The sequence below is a fragment of the Aquarana catesbeiana genome, linkage group LG01 (genome assembly GCF_042186555.1).
Source record: "Aquarana catesbeiana isolate 2022-GZ linkage group LG01, ASM4218655v1, whole genome shotgun sequence".
Taxonomy (NCBI): Eukaryota; Metazoa; Chordata; class Amphibia; order Anura; family Ranidae; genus Aquarana; species Aquarana catesbeiana.
The window spans coordinates 3,237,158-3,251,371 of record NC_133324.1 but is presented as its reverse complement, the minus strand read 5'-3'; the positions used below and the strand labels follow the sequence as shown (position 1 = coordinate 3,251,371).

Here is a 14,214-nt window from a genome sequence, read left to right as displayed (position 1 = left end):
ACTCCAGGCATACTACAAGAAATGGTCAGAGACTGCAGACATACTACAGGAGATGATCAGAGACTGCATACATAGTACAGGAGATGATCAGAGACTGCAGACATAGTACAGGAGATGGTCAGAGACTGCATACATAATACAGGAGATGATCAGAGACTGCATACATGATACAAGAGACGGTCAGAGAGTGTATGACATGAAATAGGAGATGGTCAAAGACTCCAGGCATACTACAAGAAATGGTCAGAGACTGCAGACATACTACAGGAGATGATCAAAGACTGCAGACATAGTACAGGAGATGATCAGAGACTGCAGACATAGTACAGGAGACGGTCAGAGAGTGTGCGGACATAATACAGGAGATGGCCAGAGACTGCAGACATAATGCAGGAGATGGTCAGAAACTGCAGACATAGTACAGGAGATGATCAGAGACTGCAGACATAGTACAGGAGATGATCAGAGACTGCAGACATAGTACAGGAGATGATCAGAGACTGCAGACATAGTACAGGAGATGATCAGAGACTGCAGACATAATACAGGAGATGATCAGAGACTGCAGACATAGTACAGGAGATGATCAGAGACTGCAGACATAGTACAGGAGATGATCAGAGACTGCAGACATAGTACAGGAGATGATCAGAGACTGCAGACATAGTACAGGAGATGATCAGAGACTGCAGACATAATACAGGAGATGATCAGAGACTGCAGACATAGTACAGGAGATGATCAGAGACTGCAGACATAGTACAGGAGATGATCAGAGACTGCAGACATAGTACAGGAGATGGTCAGAGACTGCAGACATAGTACAGGAGACAGTCAGAGAGTGTGCGGACATAGTACAGGAGATGGTAAGAGACTGCAGACATAGTACAGGAGATGGTCAGAGAGTGTGTAGACTTGCCTGGATGGAGGGCACTAGTAGGTGCTCCTGGAGCAATTTTGCACATCTCTTGTGGGGTGCCAAGGGCCACCCCCTCTGTGGCAGACATCATCTCTTTAATTGAGGGGTATGTGCTAAGGGGGGTGGAATTCATATCCAAGCCCCCTTGTAGCACAAGTCATAAAGTGCCCCCAAGAACGCTATATCCTCTCCCCCCAAATCCCTCCAAGTGAACTGTAGGCTTGTCCCCCCCTCCTCTGGAAGACTCACTTACTTTGCATTAGTTCAGGTGTTCTGTCATATTTTATCTCAGACGAGCAGCGTTGTCTCGGCAGCGTGGTGAGCCTCCACCTCCCCTTCCTCCTCTGTGTACAAAGCAAACATCACAGCAAGAGAAGGAGGAACGGGCTCAGTTCACTCCACGGCTCTCTGCAATGTGTGTGTCAGAGCCAGGCAGCCGGGGACTGTGGGAAGAGATGTCGGCTGACTCGGCTCTCTCTGCCATAAAAAGTGGAGCTCGGGGCGGCGTGCGGGAACAAAAATAGCCCACACAAGCTGCGGCTGCAGGCATCCCATGACTGATTTGCCGGGAAAGGGTGAGGTATGGGCAAATTAGGCGGCCACGCAGGGCCCCTGGGTTTGCAAGGCCTAAGGCATCCACCCAATTTGCCTAATTAGAGAGCCACCTCTGCCTGTGTTTGGTATACTCTGTGGCAGTCCACACATATTTCTGGTCACCAGAGGACAGCGGAACAAGAAGAATTATCATCTGAGAGTTTGGGCTCATGATGTTCAGCCAGAAGAAAAAGTGTTGCTGATAAGCCTCGGACCCTCTGGAAGGCATAAGAAAGCTGACTGGTGGAGTTCTTAGCAATATGTCATCTGAAAACAGCTGCCCAATCTTCCTGTGTACCAAATTTGTCCTGATGGAAGGACAGGACCTCTGAAGACCTGGCATCAAAACTCAAAAATCTACTCTCTTTGAGTGAAGCCATAAGGGTGCCTGCCAGAATTGAGATGCCATCACCCAGATGGTCTTCTCCCAGGCAACCTTCACCACCAGACGCAGATAAGGGAGAAAGCAGTGAGGGGGAAGATGCTTTTATGGACTGGCTATGGCCCTCTACACATACAGATGTCACTCCATCCTTTCCCCTTACAGCATCAAATACAAGTCCTCATAGGCCTGGGGCTGCAGAATTTGTTCCTTTGGGTCATCAAGCAGAGAATCGGGAAGAGATGTCACTAGGTGCAAACAATATAGAGACTGTCCAATCACCTTCAGAACTGGGTGAGGAGTCCCCAGAGGAGGGGCCACCAGAACTCAAAGAACAGAAACCACAAAGAGCCATCCATACATCTAAAAGACTGACCCATGACACCACCTTGAGTGAGAGTTCTGAGGAAACTCTCATTGCCACCCAAAGGACTCACAAAATGTAAAATCGTTCTATTCTAGTTTCAGTGGAGGGTGACTTTATCCCACCCCTTGACACATCTCGGTGGGCCATACCAATATCAGCGATCTATTGTCAAGGCAACCCCTCTCCCTCTAATAAATGGTTTGAGGTTTCCTTGCCAGGTTCCTGTTATAATGCAAACCATTTGCTTGCTTTTGTGTGACTTCTAACCTACTTTTGCCTCCAATTGTTCACTCGAAGCTATGGAACAGGTTGTGCACATTTGTATGGTACTGGACTCAGTCCCTCCTTTGGGGACCAAAGGTTTTTTGGTGGGGGGTGTGTTGCTAGGTGCTGCCAACCAGCTGAAAGAGCGAGCTGTGCAATCAGTGCCACTCTCCTCCTCTCCCCCCTCGCTACTGCAAAGTGACAGACCAGCTAGGCTGTAATCGGGGAAAGGTGAAGCTGTGGGCTGTGTGTAAAATCCCCCTCGATTATGCTCCCCCTCTCTCATGGCAGCAGTGCTTGTGCCAAACAGCGGAGGGGAGATAACTTGCTATGCAATCGCAATGGATCATGGGACATGTAGTTCACAAGCAGCGCTGTACAATGGAGGCTAATGGGCTATGGACTTTAATTCCCCGGAATCCCTGCACACCAGGGGAAATGAAGAAAGACTTTTGCCTGGCTCTGAGAGGGAAATTTGAGGGTGGACCTGTTGAGGAAACAGAATGGTGTGGGACCGTAGAGTACAGACTTGCTGGTGGGGTGTCTGTGCCCACATTCAGAGACTGAACCTGTGAGAGCCTGAGGACTAAGCCACAGAGAGGTCTTTCGCTGTGCTGAGACCAGAGCTGGAGAGACCTGTTGCCATGTGAGTGCCTACACAGTGAGAAAAGAGCCTTGTGAGTACCCAATCATGAGGACAGAGCCAGCAGGGACAACAAACCGCCAAGTATTCTGGACCGGATCCATTGTGTTTATCCCATTACTGCTCCTTAGCAGCCCAACAGTCATCTATTGTGTGCAGTTTTAAAAATACAGCAACAAGTGCACCACCGTACAGACAGGCCCCGACGTTAGCTGACTTAAATTTGCTAATTAGGCGCCATGGAACTTTACAGTGTATACCCACCCGCTCTTAGGGGTTTAAGCGCAGAGTGCACACAAGGACACTTTCGGACCTATTCTCTGACTTGTTTATTGGGTTGTGCATGTGTTTATTTTGCATTGCCATAACATACTTATTTGATCTGTAATAATAATACCCAAGGGCTGGTGTGGTGAGAGGCTAAAAATGAATGATATAATAAAAAGCTGCAAACCAAAAAATGGTGATCTCCCACCAGTGCAATATATAAAAATCCAAAAAGAAATGGTGCGCTAATATCACAGTGCTGTGAATATAAAAATGATGTACTGTGATAAATGCGCAATAGAAAATTGCTAATCATAAGCAGTGCTGTAGACTGTTGTGTTGTACGCTGTTGTTGATACCAGTATTTATATCACAACCACTGTGTAAGGTGCATAATGCTGTTACAAAAAAAAAATCTGCATTTATAAACATACGAAACAAACCATTAAAAAAATTAAAAAAAAAAATGTGAACAAGGACAAAAGTGCTATGTGAACCCACTGGGTTAAAATGAAGGTATATGAATACTCCAAACAATTGTGCAATATAGTTCCATTCGATATTATTGCTGTCAATATACTAAAACCAGGTATAAAAGCATGGAAACAATGACTAATTCAACAGATAGCTACCAGGTCCGCTGGCTTACAGCTCCTCGTGATCAGTCAGAGCAGCTGATACAGCCACCTATTCTTTACTTCATCCTGGTTTTCTTTTAAGCTCCCGGGAAAACAAGAGCAGAAGAGAGAACAGCAATAGTGTGATACTGCTAAATAAGGGACAGGATCAACAAACTAATGCCGATGCACTCACATACGCCCGATCGAGATGAGCATGTATAGCAAATAGTCAGGCTCACTCCTCCTCACAGCCTCTCAGTGTGGCTGTACACTCGTGGCTGTCGTCTTCTGGCTCCTCCTCCCGACGCGTTGCGTCACAGGCCACGGGACTATTTTGCACAATTGTTTGGAGTATTCATATACCTTCATTTTAACCCAGTGGGTTCACATTGAACTTTTGTCTTTTGTTCACATTTTTTAAATTTTTTTTAATGGTTTGTTTATAAATGCAGAGTTTTTTTGTAACGGCATTATGCACCTTACACAGTGATTGTGATATAAATACTGGTATCAACAACAGCGTACAACACAACAGTCTACAGCACTGCTTATGATTAGCAATTTCTATGGCACATTTATCATAGTACATCATTTTTATATTCCCAGCACTGTAATATTAGCGCACCATTTTTTAAAATATTTATATATTGCACTAGTGATTCCCATGAATAAGTCACGTGACCTGTGACGCAACGCGTCGGGAGGAGGAGCCAGTGATGTCAGCCACGAGTGTGCGGCCACACTGAGAGGCTGTGAGGAGGAGTGAGCCTGACTTATTTGATCTACCATCAAGCAGTCTGTGGCCTATTTTCTGGCCTTTCTGAGCGGAAGTTCAGCCCCCCTCCCTCCACCTCCTGGGACGTCACAGGAGACTGAAGGTCCATTATGAAAGTACAAGTACAGAGCTACAAGCGCATGCTCAGTAGGAAGCCAGCTGAGAAGCTTCAGAAAGTCACAGTCAGCTTCCCACATCCAAAATGGCAGCACCGGGGACCTGAAGACCGGTGAAGACCTGGCCCGGGTGAGAACAGTGCTGGATCCCTGGACTGGTAAGTGGGTGTTTATTAAAAATCAGCAGCTTCAGTATTTGTTTGTTTTTTCCAAGGCAAACTTCCTCTTTAAGTAGATATAAACCCAACCACTCAAAGCAGGGCTGTAGATCATTTTTTGTTCGGGGGGGGGTCAGCAGCAGGTACCAAGTAAAAGTCTTTTTAACTACTTAACGGCCGCGCTATAGCTGAATGACGGCTACAGCACGGTCGGCTTATTCTGGGAGGGCGTACACTGATTTCCTCCCAGAATCTTGCTCCCACGCGCCCCCTGGGGTGCGCACCCGGGAACATCTGAGACCGCCGAGTCCTGAGGACCCGGCGCATCGTGGCTCAAGGTAAACGCCCTCTGACAGCAGCCGTTTACCATGTGATCGTTCTGTCAAATAACGGAGCGATCACTTGTAAACAAACTGGCGTCACGTCAGATCGGTACAGAGAGGGGAGAGGGGAGAGATCAGGTGCTGCTGCAGCACTGTGGGCTGGATGTGCAGTGCCCACAGCGCTGATTTATGCCCACTCCAGCCATTCAGACAGCCATCCATCCATGCTTAGCCAGCCATCCATCCATGATCAGCCATCCATCCATACATCCTCAGCCAGCCATCCATCCATGATCAGCCAGCCATCCATCCTCAGCCAGCCATCCATATTCAGCCATTCATCCATCCATGCTCAGCCAGCCATCCATACTCAGCCAGCCATCCATCCATCCTCAGCCAGCCATCCATCCATGATCAGCCATCCATCCATCCTCAGCCAGCCATCCATATTCAGCCATTCATCCATCCATGCTCAGCCAGCCATCCATACTCAGCCAGCCATCCATCCATCCTCAGCCAGCCATCCATCCATGATCAGCCATCCATCCATCCTCAGCCAGCCATCCATCCATGATCAGCCAGCCATCCATACTCAGCCAGCCATCCATATTCAGCCATTCATCCATCCATGCTCAGCCAGCCGTTCATCCATCCATGCTCAGCCAGCCATCCATACTCAGCCAGCCATCCATCCATGCTCAGCCAGCCATCCATACTCAGCCGGCCATCCATCCATGCTCAGCCAGCCATCCATACTCAGCCGGCCATCCATCCATCCAAGCTCAGCCAGCCATCCATACTCAGCCAGCCATTCATCCATCCATGCTCAGCCAGCGATCAATGCTCAGCAAGCCATCCATCCATCCAAGCTCAGCAGCCATCCATACTCAGCCAGCCATCCATCCATCCATACTCAGCCAGCCATCCATCCATCCATGCTCAGCCAGCCATCCATCCATCCATGCTCAGCCAGCCATCCATGCTCAGCCAGCCATTCACCATCCATGCTCAGCCAGCCATCAATAGAATCCTCAGCCAGCCATCCATCCATCCATGATCAGCCAGCCATTCATACTCAGCCAGCCATCCATCCATACTCAGCCAGCCATCCATATTCAGCCATTCATCCATCCATGCTCAGCCAGCCATTCATCCATCCATGCTCAGCCAGCCATCCATACTCAGCCAGCCATCCATCCATCCATGCTCAGCCAGCCATCCATACTCAGCCAGCCATCCATCCATCCATGCTCAGCCAGCCATTCATCCATCCATGCTCAGCCAGCCATCCATCCATCCATGCTCAGCCAGTCATCCATGCTCAGCCAGCCATCCACCATCCATGCTCAGCCAGCCATCCATAGATCCTCAGCCAGCCATCCATCCATACATGATCAGCCAGCCATCCATACTCAGCCAGCCATCCATCCATGCTCAGCCAGCCATACATACATCCTCAGCCAGCCATCCATCCATCCATGATCAGCCAGCCATCCATACATCCTCAGCCAGCCATCCATCCATAATCAGCCAGATATCCATACTCAGCCAGCCATCCATCCATACTCAGCCAGCCATCCATATTCAGCCATTCATCCATCCATGCTCAGCGAGCCATTCATCCATCCATGCTCAGCCAGTCATCCATACTCAGCCAGCCATCCATCCATCCATGCTCAGCCAGCCATCCATCCATCCAAGCTCAGCCAGCCATCCATACTCAGCCAGCCATCCATCCATCCATGCTCAGCCAGCCATCCATCCATCCATGCTCAGCCAGCCATCCATCCATCCATACTCAGCCAGCCATCCATACTCAGACAGCCATCCATCCATCCATACTCAGCCAGCCATCCATGCTCAGCCAGCCATCCAGCCATCCATCCATACTCAGCCAGCCATCCATCCATCCATGCTCAGCCATCCTTCCATACTCAGCAATACTCATCCATCTATACTCAGCCAGCCATCCATCCATGATCAGCCATCCATCCATCCTCAGCCAGCCATCCATCCATGATCAGCCAGCCATCCATACTCAGCCAGCCATCCATATTCAGCCATTCATCCATCCATGCTCAGCCAGCCGTTCATCCATCCATGCTCAGCCAGCCATCCATACTCAGCCAGCCATCCATCCATGCTCAGCCAGCCATCCATACTCAGCCGGCCATCCATCCATGCTCAGCCAGCCATCCATACTCAGCCGGCCATCCATCCATCCAAGCTCAGCCAGCCATCCATACTCAGCCAGCCATTCATCCATCCATGCTCAGCCAGCGATCAATGCTCAGCAAGCCATCCATCCATCCAAGCTCAGCAGCCATCCATACTCAGCCAGCCATCCATCCATCCATACTCAGCCAGCCATCCATCCATCCATGCTCAGCCAGCCATCCATCCATCCATGCTCAGCCAGCCATCCATGCTCAGCCAGCCATTCACCATCCATGCTCAGCCAGCCATCAATAGAATCCTCAGCCAGCCATCCATCCATCCATGATCAGCCAGCCATTCATACTCAGCCAGCCATCCATCCATACTCAGCCAGCCATCCATATTCAGCCATTCATCCATCCATGCTCAGCCAGCCATTCATCCATCCATGCTCAGCCAGCCATCCATACTCAGCCAGCCATCCATCCATGCTCAGCCAGCCATCCATACTCAGCCAGCCATCCATCCATCCATGCTCAGCCAGCCATTCATCCATCCATGCTCAGCCAGCCATCCATCCATCCATGCTCAGCCAGTCATCCATGCTCAGCCAGCCATCCACCATCCACCATCCATGCTCAGCCAGCCATCCATAGATCCTCAGCCAGCCATCCATCCATACATGATCAGCCAGCCATCCATACTCAGCCAGCCATCCATCCATGCTCAGCCAGCCATACATACATCCTCAGCCAGCCATCCATCCATCCATGATCAGCCAGCCATCCATACATCCTCAGCCAGCCATCCATCCATAATCAGCCAGATATCCATACTCAGCCAGCCATCCATCCATACTCAGCCAGCCATCCATATTCAGCCATTCATCCATCCATGCTCAGCGAGCCATTCATCCATCCATGCTCAGCCAGTCATCCATACTCAGCCAGCCATCCATCCATCCATGCTCAGCCAGCCATCCATCCATCCAAGCTCAGCCAGCCATCCATACTCAGCCAGCCATCCATCCATCCATGCTCAGCCAGCCATCCATCCATCCATGCTCAGCCAGCCATCCATCCATCCATACTCAGCCAGCCATCCATACTCAGACAGCCATCCATCCATCCATACTCAGCCAGCCATCCATGCTCAGCCAGCCATCCAGCCATCCATCCATACTCAGCCAGCCATCCATCCATCCATGCTCAGCCATCCTTCCATACTCAGCAATACTCATCCATCCATACTCAGCCAGCCATCCATCCATGCTCAACCAGCCATCCATACTCAGCCAGCCATCCATCCATCCATACTCAGCCAGCCATCTATCCATCCATACTCAGCCAGCCATTCATACTCAGCCAGCCATCCATGAATCCATACTCAGCCAGCCATCTATCCATCCATCCATGCTCAGCCAGCCATCCATGCTCAGCCAAACATCCATCCATGCTCAGCCAGCAATCCATACTCAGGCAGCCATCCATACTCAGCAATACTCATCCATCCATCCATGCTCAGCCATCCATCCATACTCAGCAATACTTATCCATCCATCCATACTCAGCCATCCATCCATCCATACTCAGCCAGCCATCCATCCATACTCAGCCAGCCATCCATCCATCCATACTCAGCCATCCATGCTCAGCCAGCCATCCATCCATCCATGCTCAGCCATCCATCCATACTCAGCTAGCCATCCATCCATCCATACTCAGACAGCCATCCATCCATCCATACTCAGCCAGCCATCCATGCTCAGCCAGCCATCCAGCCATCCATACTCAGCCAGCCATCCGTCCATCCATGCTCAGCCATCCTTCCATACTCAGCAATACTCATCCATCCATACTCAGCCAGCCATCCATCCATGCTCAGCCAGCCATCCATACTCAGCCAGCCATCCATCCATCCTCAGCCAGCCATCTATCCATCCATACTCAGCCAGCCATTCATACTCAGCCAGCCATCCATCAATCCATACTCAGCCAGCCATCCATCCATCCATCCATGCTCAGCCAGCCATCCATGCTCAGCCAAACATCCATCCATGCTCAGCCAGCAATCCATACTCAGGCAGCCATCCATACTCAGCAATACTCATCCATCCATCCATGCTCAGCCATCCATCCATACTCAGCAATACTTATCCATCCATCCATACCCAGCCATCCATCCATCCATACTCAGCCAGCCATCCATCCATACTCAGCCAGCCATCCATCCATCCATACTCAGCCATCCATGCTCAGCCAGCCATCCATCCATCCATGCTCAGCCATCCATCCATACTCAGCTAGCCATCCATCCATCCATACTCAGCCAGCCATCCATGCTCAGCCAGCCATCCATCCATCCATGCTCAGTCATCCATCCATACTCAGCCAGCCAGCCATCCATCTATGCTCAGCCATCCATCCATACTCAGCAATACTCATCCATCCATACTCAGCCAGCCACCCATCCATGCTCAGCCAGCCATCCATCCAGCCATACTCAGCCAGCCATCTATCCATCCATACTCAGCCAGCCATCCATACTCAGCCAGCCATCCATCCATCCATACTCAGCCAGCCATCCATCCATGCAAGCTGAGCCAGCCATCCATCCATGCTCAGCCAGCCATCCAACCATCCATGCTCAGCCAAACATCCATCCATCCATGCTCAGCCAGCAATCCATACTCAGGCAGCCATCCATACTCAGCAATACTCATCCATCCATCCATGCTCAGCCATCCATCCATACTCAGCAATACTCATCCATCCATCCATACTCAGCCAACCATCCATACTCAGCAATACTCATTCATCCATCCATACTCAGCCAGCCATCCATACTCAGCAATACTTATCCATCCATCCATACTCAGCCAGCCATCCATACTCATCCATGCTCAGCCATCAATCCCTAATCAGCAATACTCATACATGCTCACCCATCCATCCATACTCAGCAATACTCATCCATCCATCCATGCTTAGCCATCTAATCCACCCCCATCCATACTCAGCCATACTCAGCCATACCCAGCAAAACTCAGCCGTACCCAGCCATTGCATCCATTCTCAGCTGTACCCAGCCATCCCATCCATACCCAGCCGTACCTAGCTGTACTCAGCCTTACCCAGCCGTACCCAGCCATCCCATCCGTACTCAGCCGTACTCAGCCGTACACAGCTATCCCATCCGTACCCAGCCGTACCCAGCTGTACTCAGCCATCCCATCCGTACTCAGCTGTTGCCAGCTATCCCATCCGTTCCCAGCAGTAACCAACTGTACTCAGCTGCACCCAGCCGTACCCAGCCATCCCATCCGTACTCAGCCGTACTCAGCCGTACCCAGCCATCCCATCTGTACCCAGCCGTACCCAGCTGTACTCAGCCGTACCCAGCTGTACTCAGCCATACTCTATCATGCTCAATCATCCCATCCATACTTCCGTTTATAACGGAAAATAAGAAAAATTCATTTTTTAACAGAATTTTCGGTCTTTTTTCTTTTATAGCGCAAAAAATAAAAAACCCAGAGGTGATTAAATACCACCAAAAGAAAGCTCTATTTGTGTGAAAAAAAAGGACAAAAATTTCATATGGGTACAGTTTTGCATGACTGAGTAATTGTCATTCAAAATGTGAGAGCACCGAAAGCTGAAAATTGGTCTGGTTAGGAAGGGGGTTTAAGTGTCCAGTGATTAAATAAAATAAATTGCGACAAAATTATAAAGACTGGAAAAAGGAAAAATGATAGGTGTTGCCCCTGGTAAGCAATCACATCCTTAATTATTATTTTATCAGGTCCTTTAGAAAATCGAACCTAATTTAATTTTTTTCCTTCCAGTTTTTATGAACGCTGTTGGCTCTTGTCCAGTATTAGTGTTCAAACTGAAGAGGTGCAAAGTGTGCTGCCTACCTACAAGGAGATGGTGCCCTTTGCACCTCCTCAGTAAGGTTGGCTAATATGGTGCAAAGCTCAACGTGTTGTGTCAGACAGAGCACTCCCTGACTTTTTTAACTTGTACAGATAAAAAAAAGGGGGGGGGTGCACTGCCTACCACAGGATTGTGCCCTGTAATCGCCAATCTTACTGGGCAGGTGCAAAGGGCGCCATCTTGTGGAAGGTAGCACACTCACTATGTTCACATTAGCTTAATTTTCAATTAATCACCACACACCGTGGCCACATACAGAGGCCCAACATGCAGGGAGCACCTTCAGGCGTTCTTGGAGCATAAATTACACATATAATTTCTTGACTACCTCTTACACTTTGAATACACTGACTTCTCTTTAGGATAGGTTTATCTAAGCAGGTGTGAGAAGGTGTGTAATCGCATGTCTTCCTGCGCTGGTAGAGGAAAAACACACTGCTGCCTAGGAGATACGGGGAGGTGCACTACAACGTGGGAAACCCTCAATCCATGCACGTTTCATGCACCTCGTTCAAATCGCACCCCCCCTTGCAATCTGCAGTGGGTGTCAGTGCTATCTTAACGACACCCCAAACAAAGGTTGCAAAACACTGTTTTTTTTGCCAGCACCGGATCGCATTCACAAAACGACCATGCGAACCGGTTGCAGTGCGGTTCCAAAATTGGTGCATGACTGACTTTGGTGTGGTTTGAGCCCATTCAAAATGCCTGGTTTCACACTATAGTTTTCATGTAAATCGCACAGAAACTGCACCCGCATTCCTGTGCCATTCACATGCGATTCTGCGTGGTGTGATTTGAGCCCATTTTGAATAAGCTGAATCGCACCACATCGTCTTTTTTGAAAAACCAACCCTGCGATCTGGTTCAGACAAACACTGCATTTGCGACCTTCTTTTGGGGAGTTGTTCACTATGAATTGACCACCTGCAGCAGATCAAAAACACAGTGTGATTGCAATGCGGTGATGGAAATGCACAGGGGGTCACAGCTTTTCCTGTACCACATATGTATGAACCAGGGGTAAACAGGGCCAAGGCATGCCACTGAGGGCAGCAGAAAGGCCAGCCTGGCATTGGCAGACATGTTGTGGTGCCAACTGATGAATCAGAAAGCCGGTGAGCACCACAACAAGCTTGCCGGTGTAAAGCTGGACTGTCAGTAAAACAAGCAATAGAAAACTCAGCTTAGCCTCAGTCATCTGTCAGTAACACAAGCAATGCAACATTTCACCCAGCCAACCTCAATCACATACTTTGCCAGTTGGCACACAGAATCGTACACAGTCTCTCACTGACTCACCATTACCTGGTATGAAGAGCAGAATGCCAGCAGCAGCACAGCAGTCTGATCAGTGGTAAGTCTGAGTGGAGAAGGATCTGGGGGGGATCCATAGTGGAGAAAGATCTGGGGGGATCCATAGTGGAGAAGGATCTGGGGGGATCCATAGTGGAGAAGGATCGGTGGGAATCAATGGTGGAGGAGGATCTGGGGGTTTTGGTAGATCATAAGCTCAATAATAACATGCAATGCCAAGCTGCGGTTTCCAAAGTGAGCAAAGTCCTTTCTTGTATAAGAGAGGTATGGACTCCAGAGAGAGAGATATCATCTGTACAAATCATTAGTAAGACCTCATCTGGAATATACAGTTCAGTTTTGGGCTCCAGTTCTCAAAAAGGATATCAGGGAACTGGAGAAAGTGCAGAGAAGGGCAACCAAACTGATAAGAGGCATGGAGGAGCTCAGCTATGAGGAAAGATTAGAGGAACTGAATGTATTCACTCTTGAGAAGAGGAGAATAAGGGGGGATATGATCAACATGTTCAATTACATAAGTGGTCCATATCGTGAACTTGGTGTTGAGTTATTCACTTTACGGTCAACACAGAGGACAAGGCGGCACTCTTTACATCTAGAGGAAAAGAGATTTCATCTCCAAATACGGAAAGGTTTCTTCACAGTAAGAGCTGTGAAAATGTGGAATAGACTCCCTCCAGAGGTGGTTCTGGCCAGCTCAGTAGGTTGCTATAAGAAAGGCCTGGATACTTTCCTAAATGTACAGAATATAACTGGGTACTGACATTTATAGGTAAAGTTGATCCAGGGTAAATCCGATTGCCTCTCTGGGATCAGGAAGGAATTTTTTCCCCTGCTGTAGCAAATTGGAGCATGCTCTGGGGTTTTTTGCCTTCCTCTGGATCAACTGTGGGTATAGTATTGGGTATATTGGATTGTACGATTTTTTTTTTTTTTATGGTTGAACTGGATGGACTTGTGTCTTTTTTCAACCTGACTAACTATGTAACTATGACACTCTCTGAGACTCTCTGAGACTCGGCCAGAAGAGAAAGAGGGACATACCTGGACAGGACAGCGGCAGTTCATCCATGTGGGGGGCCGGCGGCTACACAGCACTTTACCAGCACTCTGCGCTCCAGGGCCCAGGCAAAGCTCCTCTCCCAAACTCAAGGTGGTAGTGGCACTGGAAGCCAACAGAATACATGGTGTGCATTGGACAGGACTACACACACCGCCGGCTCCCACTGTGCTGCCTGGTGATAGATCTGTCAGCCTTCAGCCCGAGCCCGATAGACCGGCCTGGCGGTGTACCACAACATGGGTGCGGATATGCCTAATGATCTATTACACTTGCTGCAGCGGCATTATTACACTCTGTGTGCCACTGACTGC

The 14,214-nt window shown here is 49.2% G+C and overlaps 1 protein-coding gene across 8 annotated transcripts in view; it reads right to left on the bottom strand.

Moving 5' to 3' along the window:
* Window positions 1-12,885, bottom strand: part of LOC141129397 (beta-1,4-galactosyltransferase galt-1-like) — a 92,255-nt gene extending 79,370 nt beyond the window's left edge. For 5 of the 8 annotated variants that reach the window (XR_012241824.1, XR_012241825.1, XM_073617420.1 and 2 more), the window contains exon 1: window positions 1,173-1,354. The gene's annotated coding sequence lies outside the window, so the exon portion shown is untranslated. Of the gene's footprint in view, window positions 1-1,172; window positions 1,356-12,831 lie in introns of those variants that run through there. The other 3 variants (XM_073617442.1, XM_073617466.1, XM_073617435.1) reach the window with 2 other exon arrangements.
* Between the last annotated feature and the right edge of the window lie 1,329 nt (window positions 12,886-14,214).